Genomic DNA, 20,366 nt, shown 5'->3' with positions numbered 1-20,366 from the left:
ACAGGTGTGCGTCTATTGGGCCTATTATCTGCCCCGGTGGCTGCTCAGCCAATCAGAGGACAGCCTTGGTCTGCTTTGTGTGCGCCATTCATTGCCTTTCAATGAGGCTGCACCTCACCAGCACCTCTCATCCGAAGGTTAACCCTCATCCCTGCTTGTTGTTATTGGATGAGCTTTTCTGGAAAGGTCAGCACAATTGGGAGGAATTACATTGTGGCCAAACAACAGACGGCGGAGGGGTTTGTGTTTGGGGGAAATAAAAGTCCAAATAACAGGAAGGAGAGGTCATTGGATGGAAGAAAGAAAGAATGAGGCTCTTAACTGGGCAAGATCCTGCATACGGCAGGCCAGAGAGGCACAAGTGTACAGGCCACACACACACACACGCAGACACACACACACACACAGGCACAGAGAGAGAGAGAGAGAGAGAGAGAGAGAGAGAAAGAGCTGTGTTTTCATGACAAATGAAATGTCAAAGAACATTACATTGCCTTCATTGATTTACTTGAGACTTACTCTAACCTTAAATCATAGTTATTAAGGTCTAACCATAACCCTTAACCGACTATAAATTGAACCTCACATGAATCGAATCGTAATGTAATCTTAAAACATTCTTCACCTTAAAACGTTCTACATGGGGACTTGATTTTCATGCTCCCTATAGTCCCTAGCCCTAACCATCACAACTAAATGCCTAAACCTTGCCCTAACTCATGTCTATTCCTAACCCTAAAACCAGGACTTAACCCTGAAACAGACCATTTATAGTGGGTCAGACATTTTGGGATGTAGCTGGTGGGCTCAAATGGTTGTGGGCTCAAATGGTCCTCACAAAGATATCTGAATAAGAACACACACACACATCTCATCTGTCTCTCCTTCATTCTCAGCTCCTGTCTCTTTCTCCCCCTTTACCGAGGTACAGTCAATATTTGAATGCTAATTTCATGCTCATGAACAATGTCAGCTGTACTATGTGCTGATGTAGCATTAAATAATTAAACACTGTTAAGAAGATTACATCAAATTAATTTGTATTGATGAGTGCATCCAGCCGCTCAGCTGCCGGGGCCTGACTTATTATTATTACTACTATTATTTTTGTTATTGCCGTCATTCACTCCAGCTCAGCACCCGTGGGGCGGTGCGCTTTCCAAGGTGCTGAAAAGTTGTGTCAGTGAGCCGAGCAGCTGCCATTTGGTTTTCATCAGTTCAGATTCATAAAACGAATGCAGCGTTTGGCTGCTTGAAGTGCGATTGCAGGTTACGCAGAGGGAAATAATGATCACACCATTTCTTATTTGTGCGTAAAAATATCCTGGTGTCTCCTTTACTCACTGCTGCATGTGCCAGGCTGTGCTCAGCCTCTCAGGCGATGTTAGTCCTCTTCACTGATGACACTGAAATGAGGTCCTGTTGAAATAATGTTGTATTTTAATTTCAAAGTCATAACATCAACGATCAAACATTGCAAAACAAATTGCCACTGGCTGTGTGTACTTGTGTGTCCTAGCTGTGTGTTTGTAGGTGTGTATATGTCTGTGTAAATGTGGCTTTGTGCGTATAACTACATGTTTGTGATGTGTCAGACATAATTCTCTGAATATAAGCATTAAATACACACTTTTCTGTCCTACGTTTGTGTTAATGATGCATGATGTATTTAATTGACTTTTCATATATTAGATATGATGCTTCTTGTTTTTGTCTGTCCTTATATCTGCATTGTTGCAGCTACTCTGCACCTGGTTATGCTTCAGATCTGCAGGCAACATATATTTTTCTATCATTCAAACTATCCGTCACTAATATCTATGCGTCTGCTCTCATGCTGTGTTGACAATGCATTAGTGGATTTTCTGTCTTAATTGCATACAAAGCTTCCCATGGCCCTCACGCAATACCAGTCAAACTACTACTCACCCTCGAAATGTACATTGAGAGAACAATTAGTGATAAGCACGAGCTGATGATTGAAGCTGCCACCTCAAACGTAACGCTGCGTCGGCCACACTTTCCTTTCAGATTCAAAACGGAGATGAAAGACGAGTTGTGTAAGAGGGTGCATTATTTATCTTTGGGGAGCAACAAAGATTTTGCTGCATTCAGCCAGGAATCCCCTTTGTGTTGCTTCTGATGGATTTGAAAAAGATGTTCTGCCGTGTGAAAATAAAACTGAAATGTCCTTGGTAATGGGGACGTTTCTGTCACTCCATTGTGAGCCATGTCAGCCTGGCTGACAGATTTGCAACCTAAAACTGAAGCCTTGCAGTGGCGCAAAATGCTGCATAGTGGACCACCGGTGGAGAGGCTGAATGCTTATCACTGAAAGACAAAGTCGACTTCTTCTCATGATCCATCATTGTCTTAAAGAGTGCTTTTAAAAAACACATCTCACGCAACGCCTGTAGAATTTAATTTTGGTTGTCGTTGTCTCCGGTTTACACTGGAGTGGGGGAAATGTCTCTCGTTGTGCTCTCCTCCACCGACCTGCAAAGTGATCAGTTAGAGATCAGGGGTTCAGCATGCAGAAAAAGAGATCCATGTCAAACAGTAGCTATTTATGTGAATGTGGTAGTCATTTCATTGGGTGACAAATAAGCTCTGTAGAGACCAGCGATGGTGCTACCGGCTGCATCCTCCATCTGTGGCCTCTGAAAGCATTTGATTTCATTCTGATTGTCAATGGCGTTTTATGCCAGCATCACAGTATCATGATGCCTTTCCACTACATATATTTTCAATTTCCCTGACTCGCACCCTGAAGTAAAGACAGTGGTGTGCGTTCTCTCCGCTGCTGATGGCCCATTGATTGTGCTTAAGCAGACGTGCAGATATTGTGAGAGCAGGGGCTGCTGTTCAGAGGCACTTGGCAGGCAGCCTGAATGGTGCCTGGAGACCATTGGAGAATCAATAGCACTGTGCAGCTGTGTGTCACGCCTCTGTGTCTACTGCTCTATGGCACCAAACACAGGAAAAGAACCACTTATCCCACCTTATTTATTGAGCTTAATCTCTGTGGCTGCTCTCAGACACCCTACAAAGTAGAATCTGCCTCTGTGAGAATGCTGCTGCCAAGCTCTTCAAGAACTGAGAGACTGAGTGTAAAACATGTGATTGTTATCTGTGCTATTGTGTTCTCCAACTTCTGTGAAAACCGCACTTGTCTCAGAGTTTAATTTTGTGACTTGATTCAATATTGTCCATTTAAGTCAGCGATAGATTCCAATATAGAGATAGCGTTGCACTTTATTAGGCCAGAATCAGATGTTTTTGTGTGCTCTTGTTTTCCCTGGATGATTCACACAGTCAGACTGAATTAGCTGCTAAGGGAATTTTTGGTGCTTCAGATCTTTTAAGTGATTTAAGGTGTAATGGAGTGCACCGCTGTGAGCAGCTGTGAAAACAGTTGAAGTCAAGCGCAACCCACAAGGGAAGAGGATAACGGAGGACAGGGTTTAGTCTGGCACAGAGGCACACATGTTCCTCCGGACACAGACATTACCTTCGATAGACCTAACTGGCCTCAGCTTCTGACACAAATGTTATTTTCAAACACACAAACTAAACTTGCAATCCTTGGATCAACACCTTTCTTTTGGCCTATGCCTCTGGATAATACTGAGAGTAGTGATCATTCTAATTACTGATTTGTTGTCGCATTTACTCTGTGCACTGTCCTACAGCACAACACATTTGGCTGTGCATTGCATTGAGTCTCAACCGATACAGAATTTATCACAGTGTAGTTTGTCTGTGCTACTGCTCCATCCACCAAACACGACAGGAAAGGCTTGACAAGTGAGCCCTATAAACCTCTCCGGCTAGGATTTATAAGACAGAGGAGGCAAGGTTAACAGACACAAGGGTCACCATAGGGCCCATAAACCACCAGATGTATAACCATTATCATGCTTGCCAGTTTTGACACCTTAGCCCCATGGCAATCAAAGCCTACAATGCAAAGCCTTAACTTCAGGATTCAATGTGGTGCAGAGCAAAGCTTTTTGAAGTCCAAACCCCTCGCTGCATGTCAAATGTAACTGAAGTCTACAGGAACAGTCTGGGGGGGCTTTAACTGTATCTGTAACCAGGAGATAACGAATGCGGTCTTAATGATATAGTATTCATGTGGTTGGCTAAGTTACCATGACGAGGATTTTCACTTTTTTTTTCAACTGAGCTCGACTGTCAGTGAGAACATTTGGTGCCTTTAATTATGTGCAGCAATCAGTGTAATTTCTGTGTTCAGTACAATACATTACACCACTTGGCATTGTGTATGTTATGCACATTATGAAAATCAGCAATTCAATCAGCATTCTGAACGACGTGATGTATAACCACGCAAACTAGAAGTGGCTGATGTGAGATGTGTAGGCTGCCGTTAGCCTACAGGCTCGGTACTCCTCCAGGTGCTTTATTGGAGAGGAGAGGTGATGCTAATGTGAGGCTGGTTATAATGGTCCTGATGTGACAGGTGACTTAATGAGGGGAACCTGGCACTGAAATGTGTTTTGTGCGAGCTTGATTCTGCCCATGCAAATTGCTGCAAAATGGAGGAGTGAGAGCGAGGGGGGGAACCGGCAGCCTTCCTCAGAGAAGATTAAGATCGTTCAGAAAGACAGAAGCGCTTAGAAAAAAAGCTCAAATCCTCAATTGAAAATATGTAAATTGAAATTTAGAATTAATTCTCCCCCTCCCCCCCTTATTCTATTTGATTGTTGATATGCTGCTCCACATAGTGTGTGTGTGTATATATATATATATATATATCATTTGAAATACAATGTCAAAAGGAAAATGTATTTGTGGTCAGTCAACCCTGAACTGAAAAACAGATTATGGCCAGCTGGCAGGTTGATGGGGGGATACTGTGTGTGTGAACTGACTCTAAAAGCAGGCATGCGTCACTGCGGATGGTCAGATTGATAAATAATCTATATGGCAAGGACAAAATGGCTGTCCTTCCATTTGATTCGATTTCTTTGACAACCCGTCTTCGAGGCAGCACCAATAACATTCATTCCACGCTGGGGGTTTTCATTAATTCACTTTGAATGTGCTGCATTAAGTAGGGAAATAGACTCGCACGTTCTGCACTCGGGCCTGGGTAACGTAGTGTGAGGACATAAAATATGGCAGTATTTTTTTCCCACTGCTCAGCATTTTTTATCTTCTTCTTTGTCTTGCAAGCAACATCGGAGATTAATGTAATTTGTACGGCTTTGAGTTGCTCAGGATGAATGCGGCGTGGCTGCATTAGGAAATAAGGTGATATTTGAGAAAACACATCGCCTCAATTTCATTGTCGTTGGTAGGCATTTGCTCTGCCTTGTTTCACTTCCATCCAATCTAACAGAAACCCCGAAACGCCTGACCCAGCCTGAGTGAGTGAATGAAATGAGGAAACTTTTCCCATTATGTGTCTGTGCCCTATCTTGAAAGTTGATATGTTCCAAAAGATATCAGATGTTAAGTGTGTGTCGTGAGATCAGTGGATCAAATATTGTAGCGTGCAAATTTATCTTCTGCACCAAGCCCAACAGTTATCTCTTCCTCCGGCGCTGCATGGCTTATTTACATAGTCAGCATTAACACACAGATGAAAATGGCGTGTCTGGTCATGGAGATTGGTATGCAGACACACACAATGCCTCCTCATCACTTTGTTGAAATGTACAACCGTATTCTAAGTGGATTCTCTTTTCGTTTAGTCTTCTAGTTTACCCTCTGCTTAACATTAGATCCATGCAATTATCAGGATCGCAATGAATCTGCTCTAAAATTAAATATACAAAGTGTTGGGATTGCCAGTCTAAATATAGAGCCTTTTATTCTTAAACCTGATTCTTATTATTACTCTTCTTACAAAACTTTAATTGAGATTGTTTATGTTGTTTCTTTTTTAATCATTACACAGAGTAGCTTGATATCATGTGGGGGACGGCCATGTATAATGTTTTATAAGGGGAACATTTTCATCATTTTTATCATTGATGGGATATTTCTAAATTTATTTTCATCAGTACCCACATTATCTTTTTTTATACAAACACAAAAACATGCAGCAGATGGTTTCTATTGCTGAAATCAACCGCTCGTGTATGATGTTGGAGAATGATCTAACAATGACAGCTGTCGTATTGTCAACTTAGGATTCCAACAATATGGTCATATTTGCTACATATTCAGTAATATTCATTTTTTTCTAATGTTTTTTTTCATTAGTTTTTAGTATCTGCTACTGTCATATTGTGAAGGAAATGCAAAATCTCTAGTTGCTTTTGTATTTCCTTTATGTCAAATTGGTGATTTATGTTCCTTAATTTGATCATTTTTTATCTTAATGCAATGTGTTGCAAAAGGGTGAAAATTCAGGCAAAGAAACCACATTGAGTCATTCTTGGTGTTTTGAATTGGATTACCAAACAAGATTTATCGTGTTGATTTGTGAGCTTTTGAAGTGGTGACAGAGACAGGCCAGCTTCTACTCCCTGTTTCTAGTACGCATGCTAAAGGCTCAGCTAGCCAGCTCCAGGCTGCACTGTAGCTTTATGTTTAAGGTAAAATAAAGAGAGTGGTCATCTGAGACTCTCCTCTCAGGAAGAATGGCGACATCAGTCGTCTCAGCGAGCTCCTTACAAACAACCTATGTTTACATATAAGTGATTAAACCCTCAAAGTAATCATGACAGGAGCAGAGGAGAAAGTCAGGGGACATTATTTTCAATCGACAGAGTCCACATAGAGTCCACATGGGGAGGAAGCTGAAGTGGATAGATGAGTCAACAAAACACTCGACTTGAACGTGGAGAAAATGTTGTTCATTTCCTGTTTCAAACTCACTCTCATGGTTGTGTTTCAAAGTATGACTACAATTGTTCCTAATAAAAAAGAATCCTTCCAAACTAAACCACAATTTCCCCTAATCCTTAACAAACCTCTTGAGCCTTCATCGCAGACAGGTCAGTTCATGTCTTTTAGTTGGATCTCTAATTCAATACATTCCATGTACTGTGTAATAAATGGTTTGTAAGTCAGGAACAGCCGCTGGATGTTTCCTTAGAGAGTAATTCATAATTAAGTATTTAAATTCTCATGGTCAGCGTTTTACTGTAAGGTCAGAAAACAAATTATCAACTCAAGATAGTGTAGAACAGAGGAATTAATTGATCTGAGTAAGTCCCACACAGGAACATTAGCATTACGAGAATAAAACCACTGTAATAAATTGTAGTGTTTAACATATAAAGTCACTGGCCTTGCCCTTGTCATTTTTTGTGTAACTCTTAAACTTGTCAGCTAAGACAGAACAAGCTGCGCTCTGTTTTCATTGAGAGCTGTAACACAAAGTCTACTATGGCTGTCTGAACATTAGACGGTTTCCTGTGATGGCATGTAATGAGTGCTGGTTTCAAGGGAAGCAGTTGTTCTGTTATTTATAGACGCCACTGTCACTATGGTAAACATGGGACTAGTATACATTATACTCAGTTTCCCCGAGCAGGACCCGCCTCCTGACCCCGAGATCCAGCCCCGCGGCACAGACGTAAGAGCGAAAAGTTGCTGGGGAAGGTGATGATCCTCCCTCCTGTCACTGAGAAGACTGTGGGATGTATTGCTCCTTGCACCGATTATTTCTCGGGCGAATGGGACAGCATAGCAAACACGGCATCTTGAAACAGTGCCAGCTTTTATAATGCCAGAGAGTGAGAATGTGAGCACCCCCCCCCCCCAACCACCCCCCGCTCCCCGTCCTCCCCTCGACATTTGTCTCTTTATCAAAAAACGCCCAGCAGCCAACAAGCCAACATCTGTGATCAGCAGAGATTCAGAGATTGTAGCTAACAGCAATAATCAGTCTGCTGCGTGAAATTAAACAGAGACGGGCTCGAACACTAATGCAACTTCTGCCTCGTCTGAAGAGCGATGGGACATCACCTTAGATAAGGTTTAAAAAAAACAACAACACTTATACTGTTTTTTAATGCCTCTCGGCAAAACACTAACTGGGGTGAAATGAGAGAAATCCATTCTCTTGACAGTCACCCTAGTTTTTCCACGTACCTGCGGTTATATGCCGTGGAGCACGTATTCATTTCACGGTGACACACTTTTATTGTGTAGCGGTGTGTAATGTTAACACCGGTTACTTTCTTGTATTCGGTGCGGTCGTTGAAATCAATATGAACTTTCATGTATCAGCAACAAACAGAAGGCCTTTCTTGTCATCTGATTCCCAGGGAAACGCAAAAACTTTGATACGAGCCCATTAATTGAAACTTGGTTCCCAGCCCACTCCGAACACCTGAACGTGAGCGGCATCGCGGCAAAGTCATGAATATTGATTGAGCTTGTTTGTCAGCTTAAAGCTCTGTCTCACTGCTCATGAACCATTTCTTTTTTGCCAGTAGCGGAGGAATCTCGTGCCAGTTTACAGCAGCCAGGATGCAATAAAAGCTCCTTGTGATCAATACTGATCCCACTTGAATGAAATACACAGTGTTTGCTGTAAAGGCAGAGAACAGATCTCTGTAAGGCGCACAAGTGTGGCTTTGAATCAAGCTGTCCATAGTAGCCACTCTTAACCCAGTTTCATTGTGGAGTCTTTGCCACAGGCTCCATAGATTATTAGTTTCTGTATGTGGTATGAATGGTAAGAGGCTATGTCCCATTTCAGTTTAGGTATAAAGAGCTTCCTCCTGTCGGCCTGCCAGGGAGGTCCTGCTGAGATGAGGGATGTCAGCCTGTCACCCTGACGCATGGCAGCTGTTTCCTGCCCGCCCCGGCTCCTATAAATAGCTAAATATATCACCTAATGTAGGCCATTTGGTCAAACAGACACTAAACAGGGCATGTGCCGCCGGGCGACGTTTTCCTCTTTCACCTCTAACTAATTTCCAATATACAGGTGTGTCGGTGACCGCACCGCAGTCTCAATGTTTCCTTCTTCGTTAACCGGCTCCATGCGGCCTCAGATGGATTGATGACACACTAAGTGGTGATCATATAGCTCCATTATTTTATGTCAGGTTCAGACCTTCAGATCCATCAACTGATCATTTCAGCTTATCTAATGCAAGTGTGATGGATTTTTTTAAATATAATATAAATACATCAGTTATTATTAAGCAGTCTATAATACCTGATGAGATACTGCCAGATGCGATTATAGTTACTGTGTTAAGCCACTTTATATCGGTGATGGGCACAATAAAGCCTGCACATTATAGACTGTTCCAATAAGCTGGCTCTGCAGTAACTGCCGCTCTAAAAAATTGCATCATTTCTTTTAGTTCTCTGTTTTGTGGTGGGAAAAATTTCAAGCGCATGTAACAATACGATGCATTTGAATTACCACAACCCTGACTTAAAAAAAAAAGAACCACAGCAGGAAATGGTGATGATGCCTTTATTGGAGCCACCCACTGTAAATTCAGAGTAGTCACATGACAGATGGAAGGCAGCACATGCCAGTGTCTATCTACTGCCTGTATTTCATGATAATTTATTATCCCACAGAGCGGTGGCTTGTGGCGTCTTTACACATAGGCAAGCAGAGCCACAGAATGCCCCCCCCCCCCTTACCCCAACAAAGCAGCAGCTAATCGTGTGATTCAGTTGTTTACTACACCAAACACACTACAAAATACCATTTTATGATTTAGTGATGCCTGTTCTTTCTGAGACTATTTCTCCTGCATCCTTCTGCTCTCTGCCTGGACATCGTCAGGTTTCTGCACTGCTTCCCGGCAGAAGAATTGTTCCTTTTGATAGTAAATTTATAAAATATACAGTATAAAGGAAAACGTGTAGTAATCACTTCTATATAATTTACAAGTAACAATTACAGTCTCCAGTGATGATGCAGAATCTGTATTTTTTCCTGTGTCTGACACACACCTCTTGAACTTACTGTAGATCTCACACAGAGAACACTTCACCTTGATAAGCAGTGAAGACAATATTAATATGATAACAAAGCAGAATTAGAATGCTTGGGAATCGTAAACTCAATAATAATGAAACAGTAGGGTGGTGTGAGTGAGTTTAAAAAGACCACGTTATCTTATGATTGTAAGGTCATCAGGGCAGAGTAAAGAGAAGACCAGGGCATACGAGCAGTTTTGCTGAGAGTGATATCTCCTAGACTTTTATTAACTGATTAACTTTTCTTCCACCACCGATATCATCTCTACTTCGTGCTTAGTGTGAATAAGCAATTGTTAGCATGCCTAAACAACAAACTAAGATTCTAGAATTGTCGTTGCATGCTGCATGTTTTTTTGCATGCTCTAATGTCACATTGTTAATCTTAAATATTTTCTACTAGATAAATCATATCTTACTGTTTCTTTGTAGTTTCGGTGGTAATTTTTTTTGTCATTCTGCAGATTTTTATTAAGTGTGTCCATGCAGGATGCTTGTGTTCCTTTGCTAATGTGTCACCTGTGACACTCATCATGTTCCCTTTGGGGGGGGCGGCAGGTCAGGACACTTTGCTGTAATTGTGTTTTAGCGTCACATGAGGTCATATTTCATTAAGCAGAACATTGTGGTGGAAAGTATGGAAAATATGAATGATAGTAGGTCTCTAGTTATTTTTGATATTAAGATTTTAAATGCAACCAAAATATTGGCAACAAATATATAATGTTCGCTAATGTGGATTAAACTGCATTGGAGTCTGTTTGTGTGTGTGTGTGTGTGTATGTGCATATATAGATATATATGTGTGTGTGTGTGTGTGTGTGTGTGTGTGTGTGTTTGTGTTTGTGTATGCGCATATATAGATATATATATATATGTGTGTGTGTATATTCACACACTTGACTTATGCATTAATAATTTGAATCCAATGATGGAATACATATTTAAGTAGAATGTCACTTAGCAGAGGACATACGTCCATGTACCAAAGCCATAAACCTAAAATACGGGTGATATTTTAATACTTTATCATTAGATAATTCATTTCAAATGTTAATGTCACTTTCTCAAGGTGTGAATATGTACAGAAAAAATTGAATGATTTAAAAAAAAAAAGCTGCAACAATAACATCATTAAAAACAAAACGGACAAAGAACAAAAACCAACGAATAAAGGTTATTGTGGGTGTACCTTTCACATGTAAAGTTTAGGTCGGGGCATGTTCATATAAGTTTGTCATCAGATAGGTGTAGCCGATGAAGCCTTTTGAATTGTATCACATTATGTTTTGAGCATAGAGAAGAGGGAAGGATCAAAGGAAGAGCCTTACCCCATTTCTCATCCGATAATAGACCCTTAGATCATCTCCCTATGTTCTTGAATATGAGATGCTCATGATCTGAGAATAAATTTGAGACTCTACACTTATTTAACACATCAACCTTTAACAAAAAATCCAGCCAAGATAGTTTGGGTAGGGGTTGTAGGAAAATTAGCAATTATGAAAGAACTGGCAGAAATTAAAAATAGTCAGTCTGAATTTTTTTTATAATTGTTTGAACCTATAGCGAAAGTTTTGTAAAAGTTTTTATCAACTTACAGATTTCCAATGTTACCTTTGTCATTTACCACATTTAGAAGCATTTCTCCAATAAAGATGGTATGGAAAGTTCATTATTGGATATAAGTGGGTGAATAGAAATGTTTAACTGCTGTGCATACACTGCATTGTGATTTGGTTACAGCCAAGTATATATAAATATCATGAACAAGTGGCAATTATGAGCGGCGCAAAGCGGGAAGTGAGTGTGGGTTGCTTGTGGTTATTTCAATCTGGAGTCATTCAGCGGCCGTACCATAACAATCCTTTAACCACAGGGAGATGGCTTTAAAAGGTGCACGTCTAGAAGCGAGAGGCCTCCTGAGTCCTTTTGGTTTCTCCATAAATATTTTACTGGGGATCATCTGGATGAATGCATTAAAAAAATCTTATGAAAATGCATTGTGCTTGGAACAAATATATGCATTTGGATCCTATGTCCCGCTGTATTTTAACTGTTATTGGTGCTTTTTACACCAAACTAACTGAGCGTTTAAATGGCAGATTGGGATGTTCCTCATCATTCTAGAAAATGGACTGATAGGTATGGTTGTGTCAGTGTTGGTGACATATAATAATGAATCATCCACATAAAGTGAGATAGTATCAGGCCACTGGATCTGATACATTGGAGAAAACGTTGTGGACTGAATGAGTTGACTGTTTGATCCCTCTGTGAAGAGGACCATAATAGTAGAGAGTCAGTATGAACTGAGGCAGTGGGATCAGAGAACATATGTTTAGAAATATCTAAATCCAAATCTAACAAATATGTGCAGTTGATAATCCCACTTCACCCTTTCAAATGTCCTTTCAGCATCAAGCAATTAGAACAAGACTGTTTGCTAGTGTGTTCATCTGGAAATATAGGAGTTAGAACCATTTCAAGGCAGACTGCATTAACTTCATCAAACCGATTTGTCAGTATGAAGGACAACCAGGTGAGTCACATTTCCTTTAATAGCCGTATAGTAGATGTCAAGCAGAGACTGAGTGAGTGGATGTTTTTTCCCAGTGCTCTTGGATAAATAGGGACTAGTTCAATTTTATTCTTATTATTTTGAATGGAAATTCAGTACACATCTGGACATGGGGTTTTTCCACTCTGAAGAGACATAATTGCAGTGACAATGCTCCTCACTGTGAGTTTCCACTATAATTCTGTCAGAATAAATTGTAGGAATGTTCAAATTAGGAAATTAATTGTGAGATGTCTGCTGCTGAGGAGCCATCAGATGATGTAATGAGTGAGACAGTGTGAGATGCTGCTTTTTGTGATCAATTTGGTTGGTTTGTTCCCCTTTTTATAATATCTATGATATTGGTGTCTGCTTGGTTTTACGTCCCTAGTTTGGTCGTCAGTGCATTTTTCTGACAATACTTTCTTGTTTGTTTTTACTTAATAAAATATGCAGAGCTTTTAGTTGTTACATAGTATTTCTTCATTGAATTATGCTAATTTTACTAAGGAGATCATCAGTTAGGGACCAGGGGCCTCATTTATAAAATAGTGCGTAGGATTCCTACTAAAAGTGTACGCACGCACAAAAGCCAAAAATAGCATATGCAAAAAATACATTTGATATATATAACCGCAAAGCTCCTGTTATAAATCAAAGTCCGCCTGGAAACGTTCCTGCCTCGTATTCCGCCCTCTACCCGCCCACATTCAACCATAAATGGTCAATGCAAAGCACCTCGTGATTCGTGAATACTAAATTATCCTGCTGACCAATGGGTTTCCACAGTGAATCATGGCTTCAAGCGATGAAAAGAAGAAGAGCAACTCCCACACTGACATCGAGGTGGAGGTCAAGAGCGATTTTATGGGACAGCACAGATATCATTAATAAAGAAAATACACTGGTACTCTGCTGCCGCTGCTGCTGATAATACAATGAGTGAGAGTGAGTACGATAGAGAGAACAGAGCCTGAAATAAAAAGATCAAAGGCAAAAAAAGAATCGCGTCACACCTTCAGAATGTGACGGAGCTTGTTGTATCGCCTGCACATATTTAAATCATCCGAAACAGCAGGATCATTACATTCAGAGGCAACTCTGATGTCCCCTATCTATAAAATTTAACACAATTCTTTATTTAAATGATTACAAGAGGCTCTACATAGAAAGGTCAATATTATACAGTGTTAATCATACCAAACACAGACCTGTCATCTAATAAACCAGAGTGGTGAGTATTGTGTTTGTACTGGGATGGATCACTTCGGTCAAATATCCAAGATCACAGATATATAGAATCTATATCAGCTGATCAGTCATCATCATGGGTGTCATTGCTGTACAATTGAAGGTTCTTGTGGAATAGATATGTCGGGCGAGCACAAATAACGCTGCTGGTTTTAATGATAATATGAAGTGGATCAAATATCTGGCTGCAGTTCACCTCCCGTCTCCAAAATGTTGGTATGCATGGGTCAGAGTTGGCTTGGAAGTTTGCACATCCTTCCCTCAAGTTTTTTTTTTTGTATGCAATGGTTATAAATGAGGCCCCAGATCCTTCTGAGCCATAGCTGTGAAAATGTTAAAATACCAAAACACTTCATCAATTCAGGTTATTTATTTTCAAAAGGTTACATGCTGGTAGCGAATACAGATTGCAAGGGGTATGTTAGGTGACCAGGGCTCAGCAGATAAGCATATTAAAGTTCAATGTTAAAATAAACAAATGACAAATTCTCTCCTGTCAACACCCTCTGTTATTGTACTGGTTGGATCCCACTGACTTAAACACTGCAACAATTTAAAAGCTTTATTTAGAGTGGGATTGATGATTACTACGTAGATAGTTATGTTTGTCTCGGGGTTGTTAAAGTATGAGCTCAGCTCCCACCGAAGGGATTTCCTGTCTGTTTGTCTCCCTGCAGGCGCCCTATGCAGGAATATCTCCCCTGAAATGATTGCATTTCTCTGTGGGGATTTTAGCTTTTTTTCAAATCATTACAGGAAAACCATAAACAGGTGATTATTTGTATTTTTCCTCTTAGCCAATTGTCTATAATCCCTGTGGAGGAGCTTAAGAGTTGGATTTCTGGCATCCATGGTCCTATCTTTACATAATAGCCACAGACAAATGGAGTGCGTCCTGTTTTTATCGAGCCAGGACAACTGAGTTGGGAAGAGAGGAAAACCGACCCAGACAATTAATTTCAGATGCAGCTCAGTCTGCTTTACTTGCACACACAGTCCCAGTGTCACATGCTGGGAAACACACATGACAGACACACCATTTACATTCCAGATGTATCTGCTGGTGGTGATGCTGGATGCTCCGCTCCTCGCTGTCTTCTGGAAGTCACAGGGGAATCACAACCGAGCATCCTGGGAGATAGATCCCAGCAACTGCCTCTGTAATGTGACATTCAATTACCTCCAAAGGTGAGGTTGTCTCATTTGGATCCAGAAATCAATTCTGTGTGGACTTTGCCGCAGTTTACTCCTCCGAGCTCTTCCCCCCACGATTTTGTGTACACATGTTTGTGACAGAAAACAAGCTGCGCTGCTACCGTTCCCCAGCTCCCATTGTCTTTTCTATGAAATGGCAACCATCAAAGTTAATGGGCTGTGATCATTACCACAAACACATCGTCCTACTCCTCGATCCTGAGCGTTCAACTCCCAGTCAATAGGATGTAAAGAGTGACAAGCTTGAGCAACACAATCTCCCATATCATTAAAAAGTCCAAGAGGGAATTGGGAGAGAATCTAAAGACTTGTTGTGTTCTTTCGAACTTTAAAAAACCTTTTCTGTTTCCTCGACATCTTTGGCGACTGCAGAGGCAAACAATTTAGTTTATGTGGCTTTGGCATTCAGTCAATAATACTGACACTGTATTTTCCGGCCTCTGTCAACATCGTCATTTGGTGAAATAATTCTTATTAAAGTATGTCACTCGCCACCAACAGATCGGCTGTGTGCTGATAGATTAATTTTCCAAGCAGCCAATCCTGCCAGCTTTATATCTGGGTGAGGCGTATACTTTGTATCTACTTATCTCCATGCTGTATGCTGCTGGTCTTCTGATTATACATCACACACACACACACACACACACACACACACACACACACACAAACACACACACACACACACACTTTGCTACGACAGCACGCCAAGAAGGCCGTCCCATATGCATTTGTCTGTTTGATAGGATGTTTTAGCCGTAGCATCCCCAGAAGACAATGTGTAGGCCTCAACAGATGGAGAAGTCCAATTAGAAAGCGGGAGAATGAATGGGAGAAAAGGGAGACATGGAAGACAAACATTACTAGGACCCCCCCCCCCCACCCTGTCCCTGAGGACAGACAGCTACTCTTATAGTGCAGGTACAAAACCAACACCCCTTCTGTTTCTGTATCTGAAGGGGGAACAACAAAAGAGGGAAATAAAAGCTAGAAAGTGGGCAGTAAAAGAAAGCCATTGATTTGATTTCCTAGCACTGCGCAGTCAAAGAGGAAGGTGCCGAATCTGATGCAGCTTGCTCTCGCTCCACATCTACAGTATGTATAAATATCTCCCTCTGTTGTCGGATTCTTCAAGGGCAGACATCCCACAAAGCAATTGCCTTGCCATCAGCCAAGACCAAAAAAAGGAGAAGGAATGAAAAAGTGCTTAAATATAGCAACCCCCTGGGACAGTGGGAGGGAGAGAGGGGTGTGCGGTAGTGTGATTAAAATGAATAACCTTCATTCAGTCGCAACTCTTTAACGGTACATTTGAATGCGCTGTCCGGGTGGAGCCAGGGCTTTGCCCCAGCACCTGCCTCCCGAGTGTTAACATCGTTATTCATCAGGAGGCCTGTCCTCTGCGGTGACAAACATGCTGGAGTTATAAATAATGGGAGTTGTGTCATTAAGTACACATGCTTTCTCCCAGCGGCCCAGGGTCGGTTCAATCCAGGCTACGGCCACCCCCTGCTGTGGAAGCAGACGCAGCAATAACCCCACTGATGACGGACGGATTGTGTGGATGCAAGACCAATTTCCATCCGCAAAACAGCCTTTTGGTGTTGGCGCTGTTGTTCTGCCATGGCCCTGAGTTATTATTTTTCATGTCATTTTTTTGATTTGACAGGAGAAGTCCCATGGAGTGAAATGGAAAAAGTAATGATGTCCCCATGCTCGTGAAGTGGCGTGGTGCAGATGGGGAGATGGTGGATATGGCTGCAGCAAGCAGCTCTGCTCTGCCCAAGGGGCCAGTCCGCAGCTGTTAGAATAGATGCAGCCCTTCCCAACACTTCCCCACAGGTTCTCGCTGGTTCCTGGTACTCACTGACTCACTGTTTTCTGGGCTCACTCCTGTCGCCGGTCTGGCTGCTGTCCAAATTCTCAGCGAGAGCGCTCGCTACATTTTTATGCTTCAGCACTCTCTCTGTCTCATCCCAGCCTCCACTAGTCTCCCCAGTTTCAATGTGGGGTTTTTGAAGTGTTTCTTTTGAACTTCTTTTAAACGGCAGGAATTTGTACCTTGACGTTTGTTTCAAAGACACTCAGAGGAGCAGGCCGAGGCCATTTTTCTGTATTGAGGTCCACTTTCAATATTCTGTTCAAGGTGATATCTTCTATCCTGAATATGTGTGTAGTTTTGTTCGAGAAGCAAACCTGAAAATGAGAAGTTGTAGGTGCAAATAGTTGTAGGTGCAAATAGCTGATATAGGCAATTTAAAGTTGCAACTCAAACAGAATCAAGAAGTTTACTGGTGTCGAGCACAAAGAAAATCAATCCCTTTCCCCCAACCTTTAATTATTCTGAGACTTTTCTTCTCCTCCAAATTCTAGGACTATATTTTGTCTACTGGATATTTACTTTTTTTCAATCTCTTGATTCATTAAATAGAAACTGTACCTTGATACAAAAATCACAATGTAAGGTCCACTCTTTCATTCCTATCACACAGTCTTCATCAGCAGAGTTTGCACAGTTGTCATGAAGATGATTTAATAACTCAGACGTTTTTTATATCAAAGCATTCACCAATTTCAGCTGCTTTTTTCTGTCTTTTATAATGGTTTATTAAATAAAATCTGGGGTTTTGTTCGAGACACCATCTTCCCTTCAGGTCTGGAGACAGTGATGGGTATTTTCATTTATTTCTTTTACATTAACACTTAATGGTTTGTAATAGTTGATCATTTAAATGGGTGCACTGGCAATTAAGTATTGTGTTTTCATACAAAACATTATGCAAATGTTATGGGCTGAGTAGTACTAGTACTAACATGATTTTTGTGTGCACATTTTTAATATAAAACAAAATTAATTAAATAATTGATGCTGAAAACAATATGTGCATACATGCCATGATGCCTAATGGATAAAACTGGATATATTTAAGCCAGACAGCATCCAATGTTTCTTTATGGTGGACACAATACTACCAGGATAATAAATCCATTTAGGTCAAAACCTTGTGAAACTGTTCTCTACCATTAAAAGCAGATTTTTAGATACTGTAGCTCATGAATGCCTAGCTGCAAACCCAGAAGGGGCCATTTGGTGGAGGGAGCTGATATCCAGCGGCTGCTCTGTGTGGAATCGCACATCAAAGTTAATCTTGCACCGTCTGCTCTGGCGCTGCAGAGCACTAATCTGCTGTCAATGTGATGAGGCTCCTGGACCAGTTCCTCTTTTCAGCACAGAGGCACAAGACCTTTCACGTTTGTTCGCTCTCCTACAGCACCTGATCACGCTGCAAAGGTTACAGGGGTCACTTCGAAATCTTATCTGCTCTATACCAGTTGACCTATAGCATAGTTTCTAATGTACAGTATGTTTCAGTAAGAGGTCTGTCTGATGTGGTGTTGTTGTATCATCCAGATTCTGCTTTTGCAAGTGCATTTTTCAAACTTCTGGTACAGGGATTTCACATTGTCCGATGCGCTAAAAATACATTACAGCTAAAACAATTTCTACTAGCTGCTGCTGTTCCTACTGCTTTATTTTCTGAATTTGATTCTCTTAATTGGTAATTGTTAACCCCACCTCAGTCCTCCACGTGCCATAGGTGACGTACTGCAACTCAGCCCCTTATCAATCTAAGCCTTTGGTGTTAAAGAAAATGCCTCGGCACTTCCAGATTAAACAGTGATGAATATGGAATGTGTTCATTAGCATAATCGCTTGAGTGTCTGATGATTTAATTTCTTTATCAACTTCTCTCATAATCCATAGCTCCGGCACCCCTTCGTGCTCCTGAACCCACTTTCATGTTCCTTTGCCCTCCCTATTCAGCCACAAAGCAGTGTAATTGCATTATCAAAGTATTATTCTGATATTGTGGGAATATATTTTTAGCCCCTGGCTTTCTAAAGTAATATAAGGAGGACGGGCAGAAATCTACACATGGAATGACAAATCAGACTTTAAACAATGTTTGACTGGGTTTACTCTGCTTTCATCTCGCCCCTGCCCGATTCAAGGCTCGCCCCGTCCACACCTCCCACTGGCATGAGCAGTTTCTTTTTCTCACATTTGTGTGTTTGCAGGAAAGCATGCTATTTTAGGCTTCCATGTGGAAACTTAACCCCTCTTAAACTTACTGTAATACTGATAGGCCATTCATTCAGAAGTTAAGAGAAATTGCCACAAGGAATAGTTAGTAATCATGACAATGAAAAGCCAAAGTAGATGTGACTTCGCATATAAGAGCGCTGAAACAGGGCTACTTTTTTGCGTGGGACAGCAGTTGTTTTTCAAGAGTCAGCAGGTGTAGACTGAGACAGTAGAAGAGCAGAAGAAAAGAGAAATGTCAAGCAGGGCGGCTCACTGCATGATAATAGAAAATGGGGAGAAAAAGAAAGCGAAATGAAGCGTTTCATCTCCAACTCATAGTTAGAGGCGGGCAGGTCCAGGCAGAGGAAGGGTGAGTCAAAGTCAGGAATGGAAGAGCAGTAGAGAGGAAAGCTTTTTATCATCCCTGACTCTTAAGAAGATCTTCCAAACGCGAGAGGGCGTGCATGCTAATGTCAAAGCCGCGGTGATAACTAGCCGCCTGGTTATCGTAGGGTGAGGGTTAAGCTGGGATTTTGAGTGCTGAGGGAATACATGTTTGATATGTGAGCGAGAGAGAGAGAGAGAGAGAGAGAGAGAGATAGAACTGAGGTGCCTTTGCTCGAGCTATACGTGGATACGGGATTATTCTATATGGTCCATCTGTATCTGCATAGCTAAATGAAAGGAATTTCACTGTCCTTATTGGTTATGTGCAGTGGCCGAGATTCCTGGGTGAACGCTCGAGTGGAAGATCAAAACCACGTTGACATCGCTGCACCAGAGAGTCGTCATTTACATCCTTTTAACACCGACTGACATGTAACGTGTGTCACGTGCCAACCTTCAGCTCTGCCCGGTGCCTTTGGCAAATCTCCAGAGACGAGATCTCCGTTGGATCATGGAAAGCATAAAAGAAAAAAAACGAGTTCTCCCATCTGCACCACACTTCATCTTATTACATTTCAACATCCAGTCAGAACAATGCACCCCATTTTTTGTTTTCTTCTCCCAGAGTTGGTGAAGTTCCCCTATCTCGAAGTTGTCCTTCCCTGTAGCTATTGTTCGCAGTCACTCATGCTCAAGCCTTCTGTGTTTCCTACCACACGCATTACACCAGGCAGTGCGGTCCGCTGGCTCCCCTCCTATCTCTGCTTTCCCATCTCCCCATTATGTTGTGTAGTTCTGCCAGCTTCTCCTCCTCTCCCTTATCACCTGCAGTGAAAGTCTAGCGGGCTAATCCCAGCGCCTGTGGGATTCCCCCATCTATAATGATGTGTATCTGGGGGGATAGCATCGGAGCAGAGTCCTATCAGC

The 20,366-nt window shown here is 41.5% G+C and overlaps 1 protein-coding gene across 2 annotated transcripts in view; it reads left to right on the top strand.

Annotated features, from left to right (window-relative positions):
- The window catches only part of LOC133954595 (potassium voltage-gated channel subfamily D member 2-like), a 32,789-nt gene that overhangs the window by 2,505 nt on the left and 9,918 nt on the right, over positions 1 to 20,366 (top strand). The window lies entirely within an intron of this gene.

The sequence above is a fragment of the Platichthys flesus genome, chromosome 6 (assembly GCF_949316205.1).
Source record: "Platichthys flesus chromosome 6, fPlaFle2.1, whole genome shotgun sequence".
Classification (NCBI taxonomy): domain Eukaryota; kingdom Metazoa; phylum Chordata; class Actinopteri; order Pleuronectiformes; family Pleuronectidae; genus Platichthys; species Platichthys flesus.
Note: the sequence above shows the minus strand (reverse complement) of the source record. Positions and strands in the feature narration are given on the sequence as shown.